Source organism: Dromiciops gliroides, chromosome 2, assembly GCF_019393635.1.
Source record: "Dromiciops gliroides isolate mDroGli1 chromosome 2, mDroGli1.pri, whole genome shotgun sequence".
NCBI classification, from domain to species: Eukaryota; Metazoa; Chordata; class Mammalia; order Microbiotheria; family Microbiotheriidae; genus Dromiciops; species Dromiciops gliroides.
The window spans coordinates 672,007,885-672,029,100 of NC_057862.1; the positions used below are offsets into that span (position 1 = coordinate 672,007,885).

Sequence of the window (21,216 nt, forward strand, 5' to 3'; positions counted from 1 at the left end):
TACTTTATATATATATTAAGTACATCATCTCTCCCATTAGAATGTAAGGTCCTTGAGGAAGGAAATGACTTCCTTTTTTTCTTTGTATCCCTAAAACTTAGCACAATGCCTGACACATGGAAAGAATTGGAAATTTGTTGTTGATTGATTTATTGCTTTGTTATTCCCCCAAAGATAATTGCTTATGAAATCTGGGTCTTGGGTCCAAAGAAGGATTTGGAATACTTTACCACAAAATCTACTCATTCGTTAAAAAATTCCCCCCACCCAAAAAACCTCAATATTTCAATCTATTTGGTGTTACTTTAGACCAACCAATTTCCAGAGAAAATGGAGCCCTGGAAGCATCCATTCATTTCCAAGGAAAATCAAATGGAAACATCACTCATCTGTTTCCATTTTGGAGCTTTCTCAGTGATTCATCTTTATCCTCTCACCTGGCCCTACCCTGGACACTTTAACTTTCATTGTCTGCTATGAGGAAAGAGCTATGATGGGTTTACTCCACTCACTAAGGTAGAGCCTTGGAGAGAAATGACTCATTTCTGAATGCATTTCTTCCCTCAGAAATCCACAAATTGAGGCAGAGAAGGAGAATTGTGCTCTTTTAATAGGCAAAGGGACCATGCTTCTTGATTCTGGCAGACAGAGTCAAAACGAAGTACTGCCATGCCCTTGAGTGGAGGAAGGATGATAAGAGCAAGGGTCTTATATTACATGTGCTTTCTTGCTTTGTCTCTGCTTAGGGGGAAGTACCAGGGAAGGGGAAGAAAAAGGACTTTACTTTCACTGGTGTGAATCAGGAAAAGCTGATTACCTGCACTAAAGAATTAAATCTAAACAGACCTCACTTAGACACATCATCAGAAATTGAGCCATTTCACAACCCCATTCTGTGGCCTGGAGCCTCCTCCACTGGTATGAAAAAAAAACAAACACACCTTCTTTTTCTTATTTTTTAATTTTTTTTTTTTTTTTTGTGGGGCAATGGGAGTTAAGTGACTTGCCCAGGGTTCCACAGCTACTAAGTTAGGTTCAAATCCTGCTTCTGACATTTATTAGTTGTTTGATCTTGCCAAAATGATTTAACAACTCTGGGGCTCAGGGTTCTCTTCTATGAAATGGAGATCTCCATAATCTCTACCTCAAAGGATTGTTATACAATACCCATTAAATAATGGCCACTTTTCTTGATGGCTCAGGGGTTAATGATGATTTTCCATGATTATACTGGGCTGAAGCCCAATGATATCCTTGGGGATGTCTACCTAGACTCTGAATAACCCCAGCCTGGTATAGTTGCACTACCTCTCTTTTTTCTGTCTTTTCCCTCCCTGTCAAGCTGATTGTCATTAGTATGTTATGCTTCACCACCAGTGTATAGTCAGTAGCACTGGCCATTGGATTTGTCAAACTCAGTAGATTTTTGCCTCCAGTCAAAGCCATTAATTTCTGAATTCCAGATGAAAAAGCTTCACCCATGTCTTCAGTCATGGATTCTGTGTCAACCACATTAGCTGTTGGAAACCATCTGGGGCTCAGTTCCCAATTCTCTGCTTTTTTTCCAGGTAGCTAGGTTTCTCAGGTAAGTGGTACTCCTGTCAAGGAGTTTGCTGTTATGAAGCAGCATTGCATAATGGAAAGAGAGTGGGTGACACTTGGAGACTGGAAAGACCTGGGTTTAAATTTTGTAACTGACACTAGCTGTAGGACACTAAGCCAGTCACTTGAATTCTCTACCCATAACTTCTTCATCTAGAAACTGATAACAATGATGCCTATAGAATTCAGTATGATGTTAGAGCTGGAAGGGACCTTAAGGTTCCAAACCCTTTAGTTTTACAAATGAAACAGAGAACTGAAGGGCATTGGGTGAGATGACATTCAGCTAATAATAGATGATGATGGTGGTGGGAGTGATGTTGGTTATTATGACTAACATTTATATAGTACCCACTGTGTGCCAGGCACTGATCTAAGTGCTTCACAAATATTATCTTCCTTGATTCACACAATACCTAGAGGTACATTCTCTCATTCTCTTCATTTTATAGAAAAGAAAATCGAGGCAAACAGAAGTTGAGTGACTTGCTCACAGGGTCACAGAGTCACACCTAAGTGTCTGAGGCCACATTTGAATTTGTCTTCTTGATTCCAGGCCCACTTTTCTATTTGATGTACCAACTAGCTGTGTCTAAGGTAGGATTTGAAAATCATTTGTCCTGGTGCCAAATCCAGCACCCTACCTACCATTCCACACTGCTTCTTTTCTGTTGTAGGGCTGAAATAAAATAAGGTACATAAAGCATACTGTATACTTTAAAGTGCTGATATGAATATCTGCAGCTCCATTAGTTATACCAAAGCTCCACTATGTTTGACTTCTGTCTCTATTCCTGATAAACTTACTTCCCATTTTTGTCAGACATGGTTTCCTTATTTCTTTTATCTTTTTCTTTTTTTTTTTTTTTTTTTTGGTGAGGCAATTAGGGTTAAGTGACTTGCCCAGAGTCACACAGCTAGTAAGTATCAAGCATCTGAGGCTGGATTTGAACTCAGGTCCTCCTGACTCCAGGGCCAGTGCCACCACTGTGCCACCTAGCTGCCCCAGTTTCCTCATTTCTCAAATAAAGATAATAAAAATACCTACCTTACAGGATTGATTGTTCTCAGGATCAAATGATATAATATATGTGAAGTGTTTTACGAACCTTAACGTACTATATGAATACTAGTTATTATGTTTTTGTTGTTCTTGAGTTGTGTCCTGCTCTCTGTGACTACATTTGGGGTTTCCTTGGCAAAGATCCTGGAGTGGTTTGCCATTTCCTTCTCCAGCTCATTTTTACAGATGGAAAACTGAGGTAAGTTACTTCCCAAGAGTCACACGGCTAGTAAGTGTCTTAGGGCAGATTTGAACTTAAGAAGAAGTATTCCTGACTCAATAACTGGCACTCTATCCACTCACTATGCCATCTAGCTTAGTCCAGTTATTATTATAGTACATGACATGATCACAGGGGTAGTTTCAGATGATTTCTGCCTTTGATGCTTACTTAATTATGCATGAGACAAGAGGGTTGCGCTAGATGGCTTTGGTGGTCCCATTGACATCTAGGTTCCTTCTCTTGCCCTTCATCCCTCCATTGTACTTAGTCTCAGCTTTCTCTCTCATTTGTATTGCCTCTCCTCCCCAGCTCTGGACACATAAGATATAGGGCTTTTTTCTGCAATGACTGTGGCTCCCTGTCTCTCTACTGCCCTAAATCTATCCACATTCAGAACCAAATCTGGAAAACATCATGTTTCCATTGGCAAACTCACTCCTCTCACTGCTTGAAAAAACTTGGGAAGATGCTGGCAGATCTGATGATCACTGGAAGCAGCAGAGTTGATTGGATGAACACATATTGCTTTAGAATAGATTTATCAGAATGTATAAACACAGAGAGTATCTTAGGGTTTCAGCCATGTGGGAAATTCCCTTACCAATGTTTATTGTCAGCTTGTGTTCCACCTACCCTAGGAGGCTTTTCCCGATCCCCTTAGCTGCCAGTAAGTTCCCTCCTCTTTCCATAGTCCCTTATGTTTATTTTGTATAAAAAATATGTATATAATATATGTAGATTAGAAGCTCTTTGAGGGGAGAAGGTATCTAATTTTTGTCTCCCCCCCCACAAGGTTTGGAAGGGAGCAAATAATTTTAAACTTTCATAATGATTGATGACTAATAATTGTTGGAACATGTGAAACTTAAGTGACTTATCCAGGGTCATACATCTTGGGCATGTCAGAACTGAGATTTAAACCCAAGTCTTCATTTAAATCCAACAGGCAGTTAGTGAGTCCCTACTATTTGTCAGGCATTTGTGACAGGTGTTGAGAACAAATGAAGTGAGATCAAATTGAAACTGATCCTGCCCTTCAGCAACATTCATTCTATTGGAGGAAGTAATATAGTCAGGAAAATGCACATCCAAAATACATAGAGATTAAATACGCCAGATTTTCTGGAGAATTATGAAGTAGTTTGATCCCAGAAGGGAGATGGCTATAGGTGACCACAGAAGGCCTGCTGGGTGAGGGAGCTCAGCTTAGAATGGCACTGGGAAATCTATGAGGCTGACTGGAGGACAGAGAGAATTCCAGACACTGGGGAATGCTTATACAAAGGCAAGAAGGAGAAGATAGAATGTCTTTTCAGCAACAGCAAGGGGGCAAATTTGGCTAAAATGTCAAGGGCATGATGGGGAAAATAAGTCTTGAAAGTCAAGTTGGAGGCAGACTGTGACAGGCTTTAAATATTAAACAAGTGTTTGAATTTTATGTTAGAGGCGACAAGAAGTTACTGAAACTTTTTTTTTGAATAGGGGAATGACATAGTCAGTCTTCTCCTTGAGGAATGTCAGTGTGTCACCAGTTTGCAAGATGGTTTGGAGAGATATTAGAACCTGGGAGGTTAATTAGGAGACTACATCAGGAATACGGGATAGAAGAGTTTGAGAACTTGGGATCATATGAGCTTATGACCACCATCACCATTAATTGACTAGTGTTAAGGGCTAAAATTCTAGCTAGTCTGTCTAAAATATCCAATGAGTGGTCGCCAATAAATTATAAGCTTTAGCAAGAGTTAGACTTTTAAGCATTTATTAAGAGAACAAGAATTTGGTAAAGAGAGAGAGAAAGGCCTAGATTCCTATCTATTAAAGGGAGAGCACATTTCTAGCTCTGCTCTCCACCAGAGTCCAAAGGAAAGAGCGTGAGACCAAGCGCCAGTCTCTTCCTTCCTCCTCCCACTAGCCCGCATCACTTCCTGACGCCAAAGAAAAGACTCCTGGTCTTGCCCTCAAAGACCTTCGCTTCATGGGCAGAACTCTTCTACAGTAAGTCTCCAGCAGGTGGCGTCATTCCAATTGTTACACTAGCTAGATTTGTTTATTCAGTCCACAAATATTTGTAGAGTGTTTTCTGTCCTTATTTAGTTACTCCAGTAAGCAAAAAGAAAAATGGGAACTGGTCCTTACCCTCAACGGACTTTCAATATAATAGTGAAAGATGATTTGTTTTTGTTGTTGAGGGGAAGCTAGGTGGAACAGTGGATAGAGTTCTGGGCCTGAAATTAGGAAGCCATGAGTTAAAAATCTGGCCTCAGATACTTCCTAGCTGGGTGACTCTCGGCAAATCACTTAATTTTGTTTTCCTTAGTTTCCTCATCTGTAAAATAAGCTGGGGAAAGAAATGGCAAATTGCTCTAATATCTTTGCTAATAAAACCTCAAATTGGGGTCATGAAGAGTTGGACAAGATTTAATAAGAGGAACAACAACAAACATCAAATATAAAATAAGATATGAACACATATTCTATCTAATGTCCTAATGGATCTACATCTATAACTTAAATAATACTTGGCAGATTGCGAACAAACCAGAAGAGAGATGCAAAGTCATAAATATATCTAGACCCAGAAGGAACCTCAGATTACATCAAGTCCAACCTTATTTTATAGGGTCAGATAGATTAAGTGATTTGGCAAGGATCACATGAGTACTACTTATCAGACAAACTTATAGAGACAGAGAAAAGTTGTAAGGACAGAGAGACAGACAGATAATAGATTAAAAGAGACACTGGGCTTTGAAATACGCAGGCCTGGATTCTTGGCTCAGCTGTGCCACACACTTGCTTTATGACCTGATCTAAGTCTCTTCTTTCTGGGCCTCTGTGTTCTGCCCTCTAAAATGAAGGAATAGCCCTGATTCCGATATGGAGGACAGAAATACGAGTGATGGGAAGAAGTTGGATGGGATTCTTATTCAGGCTAGGGTTTGATTACATAGCATTACTCAGAGATTATTGATATGATACTATCTTTTGTTTAATTTTTTTTTTTTAGTGAGGCAATTGGGGTTAAGTGACTTGCCCAGGGTCACACAGCTAGTAAGTGTTAAGTGTCTGAGGCCAGATTTGAAATCAGGTACTTCTGACTCCAGGGCTGGTACTCTATCCACTGCACCACCTCACCACCCCATGATACTATCTTTTGCCCTCCTTTTCTCTTTCCTACTCTTTGACCTAGGTTACTATCATGATTTGTGTCTATTTAGTTCTCAATATGAGCTTGATCAGGAGGTTCTGACACTTGGCCTTGGTTTTTGGACTCATAATCTTTAGGTTTATCATGTTGTGTATCCATTCGACACTTCTGCTGATCACACACTTCTCCAATATTTCCTGAGATCTGGGCTCTCATTAGGAAACCCCAGGATTTTAACTCATTTGGTCTTTCTACTCTAGATATTCCATCACCAAGCCTCTTACTTAAAGCTTCTAAAATTTGATAGAACCAGCTATTCCTTGCATTCTTCTGGTGTCCTTTGAAATAACTCAGGGCCATACCCACACTGTAATGGGAAATTAGAGGGGAATTTGGTTGGATTTTTTCAATTTTTTGTTTTTGGTTTGTTTGGGTTTTTTTTTTGTTTCTTTTTTGTTTTTGTGAGGCAATGAGGGTTAAGTGACTTGCCCAGGGTCACACAGCTAGTTAGAGTCAAGTGTCTGAGGCAGGATTTGAACTGAGGTCCTCCTGAATCCAGGGCCGGTGCTTTATCCACCATGCCACCTAGCTGCCCCCGAGTGGATTTTTAGTATAATTATATTACATTGCATTACATTACATTATATCATATCATATCATATCATATCATATCATATCATATCATATCATATCATATCATATTATAACTTTAGTATAATGGGCAGCTAGGTGGTACAGTGGACAGAGTACAAGAACTGGAGTCAGAAAGACTCATCTTCATGAGATCAAATCCAGTCTCATACACTTATTAGTTGTGTATGAGTAAGTAAGTCACTTAACCCTACTTGCCTCAGTTTCCCCACGTGTAACATGAACTGCAGAAGGAAATAACAAACCATTCCAGTATTTTTACCAAGAAAACCCAAAATGGAGTAATGAAGACTCTGACTTGACTGGAAGGACTGAACAACAACCACAACAATAACAATGACAATGAAAACACTTGGAAACATAAAGCCAGGTATGGAAATGTGAAAAAATAAGTGAACCCTGATAATTTAGGGAAATATGTTCATTATTCTATCCAGGGTAATATATTACCTCCCCAAGAAGTGAACACATGAAAAGCAAGATTTCATTGTTGTAGTCTTAAAGTCCTTCCCATAGACAAGCGCTATAGTCCTGCTAATTAGGACAAAGCTCAGCCCTGCATTCACGATTCACACATTATATATTAACACCATCTCTGATATAAAATTATAAAAATAACAACTTCTGTCTGTATTTCTGAAATGCATCCAAAATGCAAATTACATTTATTTTACCATTGTTCATTGGTTGAGCTGGCTCCATCTTGCTTATTTTTATCCAGGGATAAGTAATATTAACAACAATAATAGTAATAAAAAAGCTACAGCAACAACATCAAAGATAACATTGTTTAATAGTTATAGAGCTGTCCTTGGAACCAAGAAGACCTGAGTTCAAGTTATGCCTCAAATTCATACTATGTAACTCTTTGCAAATTGCTTCATCCTTGAATGTCATGGCTACCAACTCAGTAAAATTTTGTTATAGAAAAAGTCCTGACCAAAAATGTCAGGGAGATTTCCCTCTTCCAGGAATCCCCTCTATCCACAAAATCTGAAACACAGGACCTCCAAGGGATCTTTCAGGACTCCCAAGATTTACAGTAGCTCCTTTGGTGGGAGTGGGGGTGGGAGTGGAATGTTGTGCCTATGGTCCAAGGAATAAGGAACTGGAGCTGTCCCCTCAACAGGTACAGAAAACAAACATTCATTTATCACTTCCTCTGTGCTGGCATCCATATGAAAATCCTACCATCATAGCCCTTTGCTGTGGGGTATAAGTTTTTGAGTTCTTGAGGGACATATAAGCAGGCATAAATTTTAGAAGATCTTACCATGTTATCATAGGATTATGGGTTTTAAAGCTAGAAAAGAATATAGAGAGCAATGAATTCCAATACTCTCTCCCCTTCTTGCAAATGAGAAAACTGAGGCACAGAGGTTAAAAGACTTGCTCAGGATCAAACAACTAGAAATTATCTGAGTCGTAATTTGAATCCAGGTGACACTGAATCTAAGTCCAATAGATCTATCATACTGGTTTTCATTAGGGGCTCAACAATAGACTAAATAACATTTTTTGAGGATTTTTGTTCAGTCATTTTTCAATTGTGTCCAACTCTCCATGACTCCATTTGGGTTTTTCTTGGCAAAGTTATTGGAATGGCTTGCCATTTCCTCCAGCTCATTTTACAAATGAGGAACTAAGGCAAATAGATTTAAGTGAATTGCCCAAGGTCATAGAGCTAGTAAGTATCTGAGGCTGGATTTGAATTCAGGTCTTTCTGATTCCAGGCCAAGTACTCTATCTGCTATTCCACCTAACCTGGTATTGTTAAATTTGGAGAGGCTTTATCACATGGTTAGGGCAAGAATGATGAAATTTTTAGCTACAAGTCCTAAAGTAGATCATTTCCCACAGTAGAGAGTCTTTGCTATTTCTGTTGGTGGAAGCTATACCAACAGTGGTAAAGTCACAGAACCTTACAATTTCAGAATCATTGTTCATTCTTCTAAAATCATGGACAAGTCTAATCTCTCTTGGATGCTATAACTTTTCTACCACATCAAGGCAATTAGTACTGCCCTCTTCAAACTCTCTATCAACAGTTCTTTCAAATCATCTTCTTAGTAGTTCTACTAGGATTAATAGTATGTTGTCAGGGTGAAAAATGTGGAAGCAAAACCAAATAGAAGAGAATGTTTAAAGTGGATGGAGCATGGTGTAATTGAAAAGAGAATTGGATTAGGAAGCCAGAAGAGCTGAGTTGAAGTATTGGGTCAGCCTTAGGCTAGTCACTTACCTTCTACATCTAAGGTTTCTTAGCTTGTAAGAATAGAGATTGGACAAGACTATTGAAGTTCCTTCTGCCTTTAAATTTATAACTGAATGTAAAACAAGGAGGACAGCCTTGTAAAAGTTGTATTGCCTGGCTTTTAAGATCCCCTGCTCATTAAGGGTAGGGATTATCTCATTTGTGTCTTTGTATTCCCAGTTGAAAAGTGGGTATCAAGATATATGAATATAGAGGTTTTTAATAAATGTTTGTTAATTTTTGAAATTATATTGGAGCAGCTAGGTGGCACAGTGGATAAAGCACTGGCCCTGGATTCAGGCAGACCTGAGTTCAAATCTGGCCTCAGACACTTGACACTTACTAGCTGTGTGACCCTGGGCAAGTCACTACCACCTAATTGACCCCCCAAAAAAGAAGTTATATTGATCATATCAAAATAATAATAGTATTTCACATTCACTTTTGACTTTTCCCAAAGGATGAGCACTGACTGTGGCCATACCTCCTCAGAAGGCAATGCTGCCAGCATTTTTAGAAAGTACCACACTCTGACTGCCAGAAACCTTTCTATCCTGAACACAGCTACCCCAACACCATTCCCAAAATGTGTCTGTCAGCTGTGGTCCTGGAGAGTTTCTTTTCTTTTCTTTTTCTTTCTTTCTTTTCTTCCAAATTACATGTAAAAACAAATTTTGACATCAATTATTAAAAACTTTGTGTTCCAACTTCTCTTTCTCCTTCCCTTCCCACCTCCCCATCCCCAAGAACTCAAACAATTCAATATAAGTTATACATGAGTAGTCATGGAAAACATCTCCACATTAGTTAGGTTGTGAGAGAAAAAATATAAAAGACAAAATTTAAGATTAAGGAACTGTCAAAAAGATTATGCTTCAATCTGTTTCCAGATACCATCAATTCTCTCTCTGTAGATGGATTGCAATTTTCATAAGTCCTTCAGAGTTGTATTGGATCATTAAGTTGCTGAAAATAACTGATGTGGGATGGAATTAGGGTCAAATTGATTGTGAGTCATCCCAAAAGAATTACAAGACTCAGTGACTCAAGTTTCCCAAGTTTTATTGCAATACTGTGGGTGACCACAGGGAGAGAACCAGAATTGTGGATAGGTATCTCTTGAACAAGGAAAGGAAAGACAGTTATATTTATACTATGGATAAATTGATTATCAGTCTCATAATAATGTCCTCCTTAGGGAGGTACAGGGGAGGGCCTATCCCAATTTGGAGTTCCTGGGGTCCTAAACCAACCCTTGAGCTGGGGGAGGGAGCAGTAAAAAGCAAAACACTTTCAACTTTCAAGGAAGTTGAAGATGTTTGGCATAACTACACATGTATGACTTATATTGAATTTCTTGTTTTCATAGGGATGGTTGAGGAGGGAGGGAGGAAGACAATTTAGAACTCAGAATTAGCTCAAAGACCTTAATCTCATCAGAGTTGGAGGGAATAACATACACATCCAATTGGAAGGAGCAATTTATCTAACCCTACAGGAAAGTAGGAGGGGAAGAGGCTAAGGAGGGAAGGGTGAAAGAAGGGGGGGGCAATCAGAAGCAAAACACTTTTGAGAAGGAATAGGGTAAAATAAGATAGAAAATAGAGGACATATCATGGGAAGGGAATAGGATGGAGGGAAATCCTTATGAGGATTGATTATAATGGCAAAACTTATGGAACCTAGTTTGCTGGGCTATTGTGAAGAAAATACTTTGTCAACTTTAAGGTACTATATAAAAGTTATGATGAACAGGATGCTATCAGAAAAACCTGGAAAGACCCACATGAACTGAAGCAGAGTGAAATGTACTGTATACAAAATAACAGCAATAGTGTAAGATGATCTGATGGGAAGCACGTGGTAATGATGTAGGAGGCAAAAAAGGGTTAACAGAAAAACCTAAGACCCAAACTCTAATTCAGATCAGACCCCAGCTAATGGACAACATACAAGTCAGGATGCTAGGATCTCAAACCCTCAGTAATGTCAAGTACTATCAAGATAATGGAATGTGATAGGTGAGATTTGGCAGATACTCAGGAGCCCACGTGAGTGGATTACTGGCTGATTTGACTGGATTAGTAGTTGACTAGATTCTAAGCACATCTGGCTGGTACTTGATAGTATTTAAGAAAGCCTGATTCTCAGAATCTAAAAAAAACTTTGAACTTCCTGCCTAGTCAACCAACCAGCTTGAAGAACCTCCCATTTCTGGGAGGGGACAGGAAGGAGGAAGGAGAGCCTGTGCAGAGAGCACTGTCTCTTTGGGTCCCTGACTTCACCATGGTGGTTGGGGACGAGACAGAGGAGTTGAGGAAAGATAGGATTGCCAGGTTGTAGGAATTCTGTTCTTAATCTTTCTCTTCTTTTACTATCTTTCAGTAAACCCTTAAAAACCTAAACTCATTTTTTTTGTTGTTTTTTTGTGGGTTTTTTTGGCGAGGCAATTGGGGTTAACTGACTTGCCCAGGGTCACATAGCTAGTAATTGTCACATGTCTGAGGCCGGATTTGAACTCAGGTACTCTTGAATCCAGGGCCAGTGCTCTATCCACTGTGCTACCTAGCTGCCCTGCCTAAACTTGTTTTATCAGTGATTTTAGTCAGTTTCCCCCCAAACTGGGGGAACAGATTAGGACCCACATTTAGAATATTAAATTACATAGTATCCATAACGGGAACATAAAGGGGCAGGTCATATAACAATGAAAAAATGACAGCCTATAGAAATTTAGATTAGAAATATATGAAAAATGAAGATGTTTTGAAACTAGCCATGGGAATTAGAAAGAGACATACGCAGAAAAGGACAAATTTGTCCCCAGATTCAACTTATGATGCGTAAACCCTCAAAACACACCTCTACAGAAAAAGGTACCCCCTTGAAGGGTTGTCATAGGACCCCAGGAATTCCAAATTAGGATAGGCCCTCCCCTGTACCTACCAAAGGTAGAGATTATTATAACGAGACTGATAATCAATTTATCCATACTATAAATATAACTGTCTTTCCTTTCCCTATTCTCCCCCCAACCCCCTTATCTCCTTCCCCTCCCACTTTCCCTCAGGGAAGAATATATTACTATACAAACTTGAGTATATACATTATTCCCTCTTTGAACCAATTCTGATGATAGTAAGGTTCACTCACTCCCCCACTCCTTCCCTCTCTTCCCCTCCCCTCCATAAACTTTTTCTTGTTTCCTTCATGAGAGCTACCTCTTCCCAATCCACCACTCCCCTTCCCCCTCCCCCAGTGCATTCCTCCTACCCCTCAGTCCTATGGCATCAAGATATATGAAGAAATGAGATACCTTCCCAGCACTGTCCTGGGGATCAGCTCAAATGCTTACTGACATAACGCATTTGTCCTTGGTTTAAATCTATGAAAATAGGGTAGAAACAGTATGAAAAAAAAAAAAATTAGATGAGATGGCTTCTGTGGTTCTCCAAATGTAAGCTTCTTGAATGCAGGAGAGATATTTTTAATATTGCACCCACAGTACACAGCATAGTTCCTAAGACATGCTATATTTTTAGTGATAGGAATGGTGTGTCTGCCTCAGGTGATAGGATACGTTATTCAAGTCCTGGGGCTTTCTTCTCCCCATCTCCCCCATTCCTTCCTTTTTCCTGCTGAGTTAACAGTTAACCAGTAGAGCATGTTTCTCTCAGATCAGAACAAACTATATAATTCAAGCCCATAAAGCTTATTCCCACTCCCTAAAATTTCCCTTCCTTTTCCTTGCTGAGTCAACAGAGGTTTTCTTTTTTTCTTTTTTTTTTCTTTGGTGAGGTAATTGGGGCTAAGTGACTTACCCAGGGTCACACAGCTAGCAAGGTCAAGTGTCTGAGGCTGGGTTTGAACTCAGGTCCTCCTGAATCCAGAGCCAGTGCTCTATCCACTGCGACACCTAGCTGCCCCTAACAGAGGTTTTATAAAGTTAGAGAACAAACAATTGTAAAATCTCAGGGCCCAGTGGTCCTATGGGGTGGGGGCAGCAGTGGTGCCACATTTGGGGGGGGGCGTCTACATGTTTAGAAGTGTCATGAAGAATGTGAAATCAGATGGGGGAGGGACCTTGTGTTAGATCTAGAATAAAAGGAAGAATTTCATTGGGACAAATCACAGTATCCCCAAAGGGCTGCTTGCCTGTTCTTGCATGAGCAAGAATAAATGGCTTTCCTGCTTTACACCAGACTGGGGGTCCTGCCTCAGTTTACCTGTTTCTTACACTTCATAAATTGATTAATTACCCATTGATTAATTCTGGCTCTAAATCAATGAGTCTAGAACCAAGAGAACATTATTGGAATTGGAAGGAATTTCAGATATCATCTCAGAAAACCTGAGCAATGCCCTTCTATAGTATCCCTGACTGATGTAAGCCATCTTGTACTGCAATGCTTCCCAATGAACAGAACAATTGAAGTTACTAAAGAAACCAGACCTCAGTTTCAAAAGCTTTTAGAGAAGGAAAAGTTCCCATGACTTTTGTCCCAGGAAGTTCCCTGACTGATGCTTTAATGGAAATAACGTATTTCTTCACATGACTCGATGCCTATCTCTTGAATGCTAAGTGTAGTTATGGTGAAGTAAACCTCAAATGGGAGCCAAGGAAGGGCAGGAGAAAAAAAAAAGAGTTCTTCCAATAGGATGTGCTATGGACTTCACCTTTATATGGTCTGCCATGACTTCTCAGCAGGAAATGATTTCTCCTTCTGAAGCCATAGCTTCATCTGCATTTCTCCCATTGTGATTTTTATTACAGGTATCAATCAGGGTGCTATTCTCTCCTCTGGAGTTTATACAGAACAAGGGTGTTCCTCAGAAATTGATATATGAATTGGTCCTTTTCTGTGACCCTTGTGCTTTGGCAAATTCCAGGGAACACTTTTGTTACTACCTAAGCTTCCTAAGTGATTTCTCTTTCTTTCTTTCTTTCTTTCTTTCTTTCTTTCTTTCTTTCTTTCTTTCTTTCTTTCTTTCTTTCTTTCTTTCTTTCTTTCTTTCTTTCTTTCTTTCTTTCCTTCTTTCTTTCCTTCCTACTTTCTTTCTTTCTTTCTTTCTTTCTTTCTTTCTTTCTTTCTTTCTTTCTTTCTTTCTTTCTTTCTTTCTTTCTTTCTTTTGTGGGGCAATGAGGGTTAAGTGACTTACCTAGGGTCAAACAGCTAGTAAGTGTCAAGTTTCTGAGGCCAGATTTGAACTCAGGTCCTCCTGAATCCAGGGCCAGTGCTTTATCCACTGCACCACCTAGCTGCTCCCATGAGTTTTCTTTCAATTGAGATATTCTAGACCCTGGCATAATGAGTTCACTTCACACAGTAGGTGCTTAATAAATGTTTGTTAAGGGAACTTTGGAATTATCCCCAAGTTTCTAGGTACAATTATCATTAAATAAATCTATGACATCTTTTATTTAGTAAGTACTGCCCAAAGAAAAGATTTCATCATCATTGTTTACTTCAAATAAGGAGTTAATCCAAACTGAAGCTATTTTAAGATTCAAAGAACTTGAACTGCAGACAAGTGCATTGACCTGAACCAAAAAGGGCAGAGGAAGAATCATGTAAGCTGAGATGGGTATTTAGCAGTGTTTGCCATGGTAACTAGAGAAGCAAAGAATCAAAGTCATGCATGAAATTGCTTCGAGAACTGTGTTCAAGAAATACTTTGAGGCTGATTTTAGTCCCAGTTCAAGCTTCCATATGCCCCTGGAGATGTCTGAAACACAAACAAAGGAGCCAGATGAAAAGGAGAGGAAAGAACAAACCAGTAGGAGGACTGAAAAAAAAAAGGGAGGGAGGAAAAGGGACAGAAGAATCAGAGATGAAATAAAGAGGGAGGGAGGGAGGAGAGATATAGGGAGAGGAAATTGGAAAGAGTGGAAAGCATTGAAGAGAGGGAGGAAAAGGGGGTGGGAGATGTTGAAGGGGAAAGGGGAAGAAAGTGACAGAGAGAGAGGGAAGGAAACAGGGAGAAAGAGGGAAACCAGAGAAAACAAAATAGAAAAGAGATGAAGAAAAGGAATGAAAGGAGGAAGGAGGGAGGAGAGAGGAAGTGCAAATGCTTTGGTTATGTCTTGTTAAACTTTGAAAAGAGCAAATTTATTTTCTTATTTCTCAATCCTCCTTGTAAGACACTCTGAGCCTTTAAGCTGTCCAGTGGTTGTTGGGAAGCGCCCTGGCAGTGGTTCAGACTTCTGGAGCGGACCTACCTTTCCTTTCTGCTGTCACTGAAACGTACAGGTTCTTCATTCCCTTCCCTCAGCATTCCATTCTCTGTTATTTATCTAATAAATTCACTCTGGTTTCATTACTAATCTGAATGGTTAATATAACTCCTTCCAGTAAGACGCTGCAAAGCATATGAGAAAAAGCACAGGAGTGGGGGTCAGAAAATCTCTCTGTCACACTGATGAGTTTCCTGAATTGGGACCCCAATAAATAGTGCTCTTAGTGGTTCCATATTCCAGAGGCATATTTATAAGAACCAATATTTACCAAAATAGAACCTTTTAATGATAAGCCCAATATATATTAGGCAAATGAGGCATCCGCTTACATATTGTTTTTCAGTCATTTCTGTCATGGCTGATTCTTTGTGATTCCTTTATGAGGTTTTCTTGGCAAAAATACTAGAGGTCTTTGCCATTTCCTTCTCCAGCACATTTTACGTTTGAGGGAAGTGAAGTAAAGTGGTCTAATTGACCTCCCTAGGGTCACACAACTAATAAGTATCTGAGGCCAGATTTTAACTCAGGTCTTCCTGATTCCAGACTTGGCATTCTATTCACTGTTCCTCCTAGTTGCCCCATATAGATAGAGTACTCAACCTGAAGTCAGGAAAACCTGAATTCCAATCTAGCCTCAGAAATTTACTAGCTGGATGATCCTAGGCAAATTACTTCAACTCTGAATACCTAAGTTTCCTCAAATGTAAAAAGAGAGAGAGAGAGAGAGAGAGAGAGAGAGAGAGAGAGAGAGAGAGAGAGAGAGAGAGAAAGACAGACACAAACAGACAGAGACAGACACATACACACAAACAGACAGGGATTCAGAGAGAGAAAAAAAAACTTTAACCCTAGGATTGTTGTGAAGATCGAATGAGATAATATTTATAAAGGAATTAGCACATTGACTGGAACTTAGTAGCCACTTAATAAATACTGTTCCCTCCCTTAACCCCTTCCTTTAATAGCCATGTTTCCTGCCAATGTCACTATTCTTTTTACCATGCAGATCACAACTCATTGATCCCTGCTTTTCCTGTGTAACTCATCCATGTCCTTCCAAAAGAACATCCATCCACCATTCTTTGGCAATACTTCATGTTCTCTTCACATTGTATCCCTGCCAGTGGAGCCTACAGGCAATATATCAGTTGTCTCTGACTCTCATTACATGACAGACCATTTTTCCTCAGTCATACATCTAACAGATGGAATCTTTCATACCACCTCTCTCTCATAATTTCCACCTTCCATTATGTACTACAGCTCCCCCTCCCCCACAGCCTTTCTGCATTGTTCTTTAGGTGACCTTTGATTTAAAATCTATTTTAAGACCCAGTAGAATCTTTTAATTCTCAACCATAGTAGAGTTATCAATTTTGTTCATTCTTATTATTATGGATATTAATACCCTCATTATAATATACAAATACACAAAATATATGTGATTTGGATACCTTGGGGAACACCAAGTAGGGAAATGTCCTCTGTGAACCAATATCATAATCCATGAGGCCAATCATTTGTTCAATTTTACCCAGCTACGAAAGGTAAGAGGGTAAGAGGCAGGATTTGAAAGCAGGTCTTCTTAACTTCAAGCCCAGCCCTTGTATAATATTTTAAACAAGAAATTGTGCTACATTGACAAAAAATGAATTAAACATCTTTATTTGAATTGAAAGAAAAGTTTTAAAACTAGTTTTCTATATATGTTAATATATATTTTCTCGCTACATGTATATATGTATACATATTCAGTGATTGAGATAGATAAGAGATATTAACATAATGAATATTTTTCAGTGTAAACTAGTTCCTGGTTTTTTATCTTTTTTCAAAGATATCTAACATCAATATTATTAAAGAAGCATATTATCATATATTCAGGAGCATATTATTTAAAACTATTGTAAAAATGTCAGAACAATACAGTTCCAAAATTAGAGGTCTTGAATTGCTTAATATTACACATGAAAGAATTATAGAATCAGAAAGTCTTTAATTCCTTAGAGACCATGGAGTTTAACACCTTCAGTGTCCTGGCCCAAGTCAAATTTGAGCAATCTCAATCACTCCTGCCCCTACAGAAAGGATGTTCCCACTTCAGGGCTTCAGTAACTCATGAACATAAAGAAAGAGATGTATTTTGTTCAGGACCTGAGCTTGGCTTGCTAGCCTGGAAACAGACATTCACTCATAACACAAGGCAGGCCAGTAGACTACATGGGTGGAGTTCCTTGGCAAAGCAATTCAACATAAATAAGCTCATTTACACTAACTCACATTGAAGGCTTTGCTCTGCCAGAACCATCCCAGGGGAAGGTGGGAAGCAATGAGTTTAAGAATAGCCAGTGCAAAGAAGCTCTCCATATTTGTTTTTATACAGAGAGTTTCACAGATGCTTTCAGATATGTGGGTCCTCTAAGAGCATAGTTACATTTGTGCATATGGGTGGCCACTTACAAGGTCTTTGGCTGTGTTCAGGAGCTCAGGAGTTTCCTTGCTGCTGACCAATAGCCCAGCAGAGACTGTGACTGCTCTGAGAGCTGTTAGCTAGTCCAAGCAAAGTTAGAGTCAGTTTCTAGACCACATTCAAGCCCAAAGGTGCCCCCTGGGAAAGCCTCAGGCACAGATAGAAGAGAAAGAAGAAAAGAGGAAGGAAATGAGTCAGCATCTGAATAGGAAAAAGTGGATAACAGTATCTCCAATTTGGAAGGAGCCTTAGAGCTCACATAGAACAGGCCCATGCAGAAATCCTCTCTACAATATTCAATTCAACAAACAGGTTGTAGTTGGTTTTCTGTAAGGCACTATCCAAGGTACTGAATTAGAACTTCAACATCCCTGCTATCCCTGGAGCTGCTACCTTTAAATTTTCAACCCGTTACCTAGGGTTTTCAGGTACTAAAGTCATGCTATGAAGAGACATAAGTTTGGGCCTGGAAGGTTGGTTGGAGCCAAGGATAATACCAGTGGATCTTCATGTAGCTCAAAGTTAATTCTGTACTATTGACCAGGATTTTATCTTTCTGATTACTACCACCTCTCCCCATAAAAGCAAGTATGGGCTGGCAGTGAGAGTCATCTATGATGGAGGGTCAACTCTCTTGGAGCAGGGAGGTGAGCAAAGGCTTGTCAGCACTTTTCCAGTTTAGGAAGAAGAACAAAGCATCAAGTTAATGGCACAAAATTGCTGCTGATTTTTATCTGACTTCCCCAAAATTACAGTTAATAAATGTCAATGGATGCATTCAACCCATGTTTCTTAACTCCATGCCCAGCGTTCTTATGCACTATGGGACTTTGCCTCTCAGAAGTCATGATCAAGTACCAGGGCTGAACGTGATGATCAAGTGAAGGGATGCCTGCTGTTGGTCCAGTACCAGGAGAAGAAAGAGGATCTGAATTCCTCAAATGTGTCCATACAGTTCATATTCATTTGTTTTTCAGTTTGCTGTGGGTATTTTTGGTCCTCTGTAGTGTGAAGAATCTTTGCTTTTAAGATTCCTCTAACTTAGGCTTCATTAGATAATCCCTACCACTGCCAGCAGTTAGATGCTTTAATCTCTTGGAAAAGATGAAGAGGGGTGGGCTACATGATGAAATAGGTGGATTCTAAACTGGCTTAAGTGTAGGATGACAATGATAGTTCATTAATAGGCCTGTAACAACTTAGAAGACAGTCTTTAGTGGAGATCCTAAGGGATCTATGTTCAGCTTTATTCTGAACAGCATATTTGTCACATTTCCAAAGACACAATGTTGAAAAGGATAGCTAGTACAATGGAAGTGAGTATACTTCACAGCTCAAAAGAATCTTGACATACTAGATATCTGGGCCAAATCTAACCACAGAGTATCCAGGCTCGAGAGGTCTAAAGGGACCATCACTTTGCTACTAAGTCACAACCATTTGTTTTTTGGTTTTTTTTTGACTAATATAAAAATCTAACCATGTGGCAGTCTTAGTCCCTCAGATTATTTTTCCCCAAAATGCTACGTAGCCACATTGAAACCTTCTCGGGTTGATGAAGTCAAATTTTTAACCTCAGTTAAAGTTTACATTTAATGCTATTGAATTTCACTTTATTTGATGAAACAGGGATAGAGATTACAAAGCTTGTTCATAGTCACACTGATGATCCAAGGATTCTAAGCTGTAAAGAGCATTAGAAATTACTTTGAAAAAAAAGAAAAAAAAGAAATTAATTTGATCAATTCTATAATTTTCTTTTTTAATTTATATTTTTACAAATAAGCAAAAATCTGCCACCTCACTATCCTAAGCCAATCCCCTCCCACTTGAGAGCTAAAGAAAACCAAACCCTGTTATAAATATCTAGTCAACCAAAAAATATTTTTACTATGGTATGCACACACATTCCATTCTAAATTCTGAGTTCTTTGTCTTTTTATCAGGAAGTGGGTATCATGTTAAATTTTTAGTCCTCTGGAATCATGCTTGGTCATTACAATGACAATAGTTCTTAATTTGTTCAGCATTCTTTGTCTTTACTATATTGCACATCACATAAATTGTTCTCTTGTTTCTGTTCACTTTACTTGGAACCAAGTCATCCAAATCTTTACAGGTTTCTCTGAAATCCACTTCATAATTTCTTTTAACACAGGAGCATTGTACCACATATCATAAATTTTTCATCCATTCCCCAATTTATGACCACCTTCTACAATTCCCATTCTTTATCATCTCAGAAGAGCCACAAATATTTTTGTACAAATTTGGAGTTTGTCTTGTTTAGGACTAGTTTCTCCCTTCCCTTCCTTTCCCTTCCCTTCTCTTCCCTTCCCTTCCCTTCCCTTTCCCTCATTTAATGAGATCTATCTCCATACTTAATTGTTTCTTTCTGTTCATCCTTGCTCTGACTACTTTATATGAGAGTGTTCAAGTGTTAGCTATTCCTCCCACCCTTGCTTCATATTTGTATAGCTGTCTACTAATTCTGTGAGACAATTTCCCCTACTCTTTCATTCCCTTCCCCTGCTTATTGGCCTACTCTCTCCATTCTTCTCACAAGATCACTAAGACCTAACAGAACCATTATCAGGCCTTCTTTCATTAGACACCCTCTCTGAGCCCTGCTCATGATAGGACTCAGAAAAGAAACATATGTCTTTTTACAGTATTAGAATTTAAGCCATCTATTCTTGTTTGATCAATTATCATTGTTCTTTCCAGTTTAATTTTCATGTCTTTCTTAACTCCTGTGTTTGAATGTCAAAGTTTCTACTTAGCTCTGGGGTTTTCAACAGAAATGCTGGGAAGGACATTCTCCAAGGGTCCATCCCACCCCAAAAAACCTATGTAGCATATTCAATTTTCCTAGGTAAGTTATTTTGGTTTTAAGCACATTTATTTTGCTTTGCTTTCAGGAATGTCATAGTCTAAGATCTCCACTCTTTTTTTTTATACTCATGCCTGCTAAGTCACCTTAATGTAATTCCTCCGCTGCTTGCAATATTTTTTTCCCATAACTCTCATTCCTACCTCTCACCACCTTCTTTGCTAAGTTTGTTCCTCCAGGTATGGAATACTCTCACTCCTTACTTCCATCTTTTGTATTACCTACCTACATTCAAAGTTCATCTCATCTTCTGTCTTGTACAAAGGATCCCTCTAAATCCCATCCTCCTTCAGTTGCTAGGAATCTCTCTCTCTCTCTCTCTCTCTCTCTCTCTCTCTCTCTCTCTCTCTCTCTCTCTCTCTCTCTCTCTCTCTCTCTCTCTCTCTCCCTCTGCATCCCTTGTACAATACCTAACATAACAGTAGTGTGTGCTTAGTAAATGCTATTGAGTTGAATTGAATTGAACTTAATTGAATTAGAGTTGAATTACACTGAATTACATTTGAAGATGCCATAATTACTATTCCTAGCTCATGCCCCTATAATTATTCCCCATAGATTATGGGACTGAAAAAGGAGAGTCTTCATTGTTCCATAGGGTAGGACCACCTCAACTCAGTGATGGTTCCCATTGATAATAGGAGAAAGCCTTCTATTCATTTGATTGGCTT

The 21,216-nt window shown here is 39.1% G+C and overlaps 1 protein-coding gene across 4 annotated transcripts in view; it reads right to left on the reverse strand.

Annotated features, from left to right (window-relative positions):
- The window catches only part of CTNNA2 (catenin alpha 2), a 1,529,678-nt gene that overhangs the window by 109,973 nt on the left and 1,398,489 nt on the right, over positions 1 to 21,216 (reverse strand). The window lies entirely within an intron of this gene.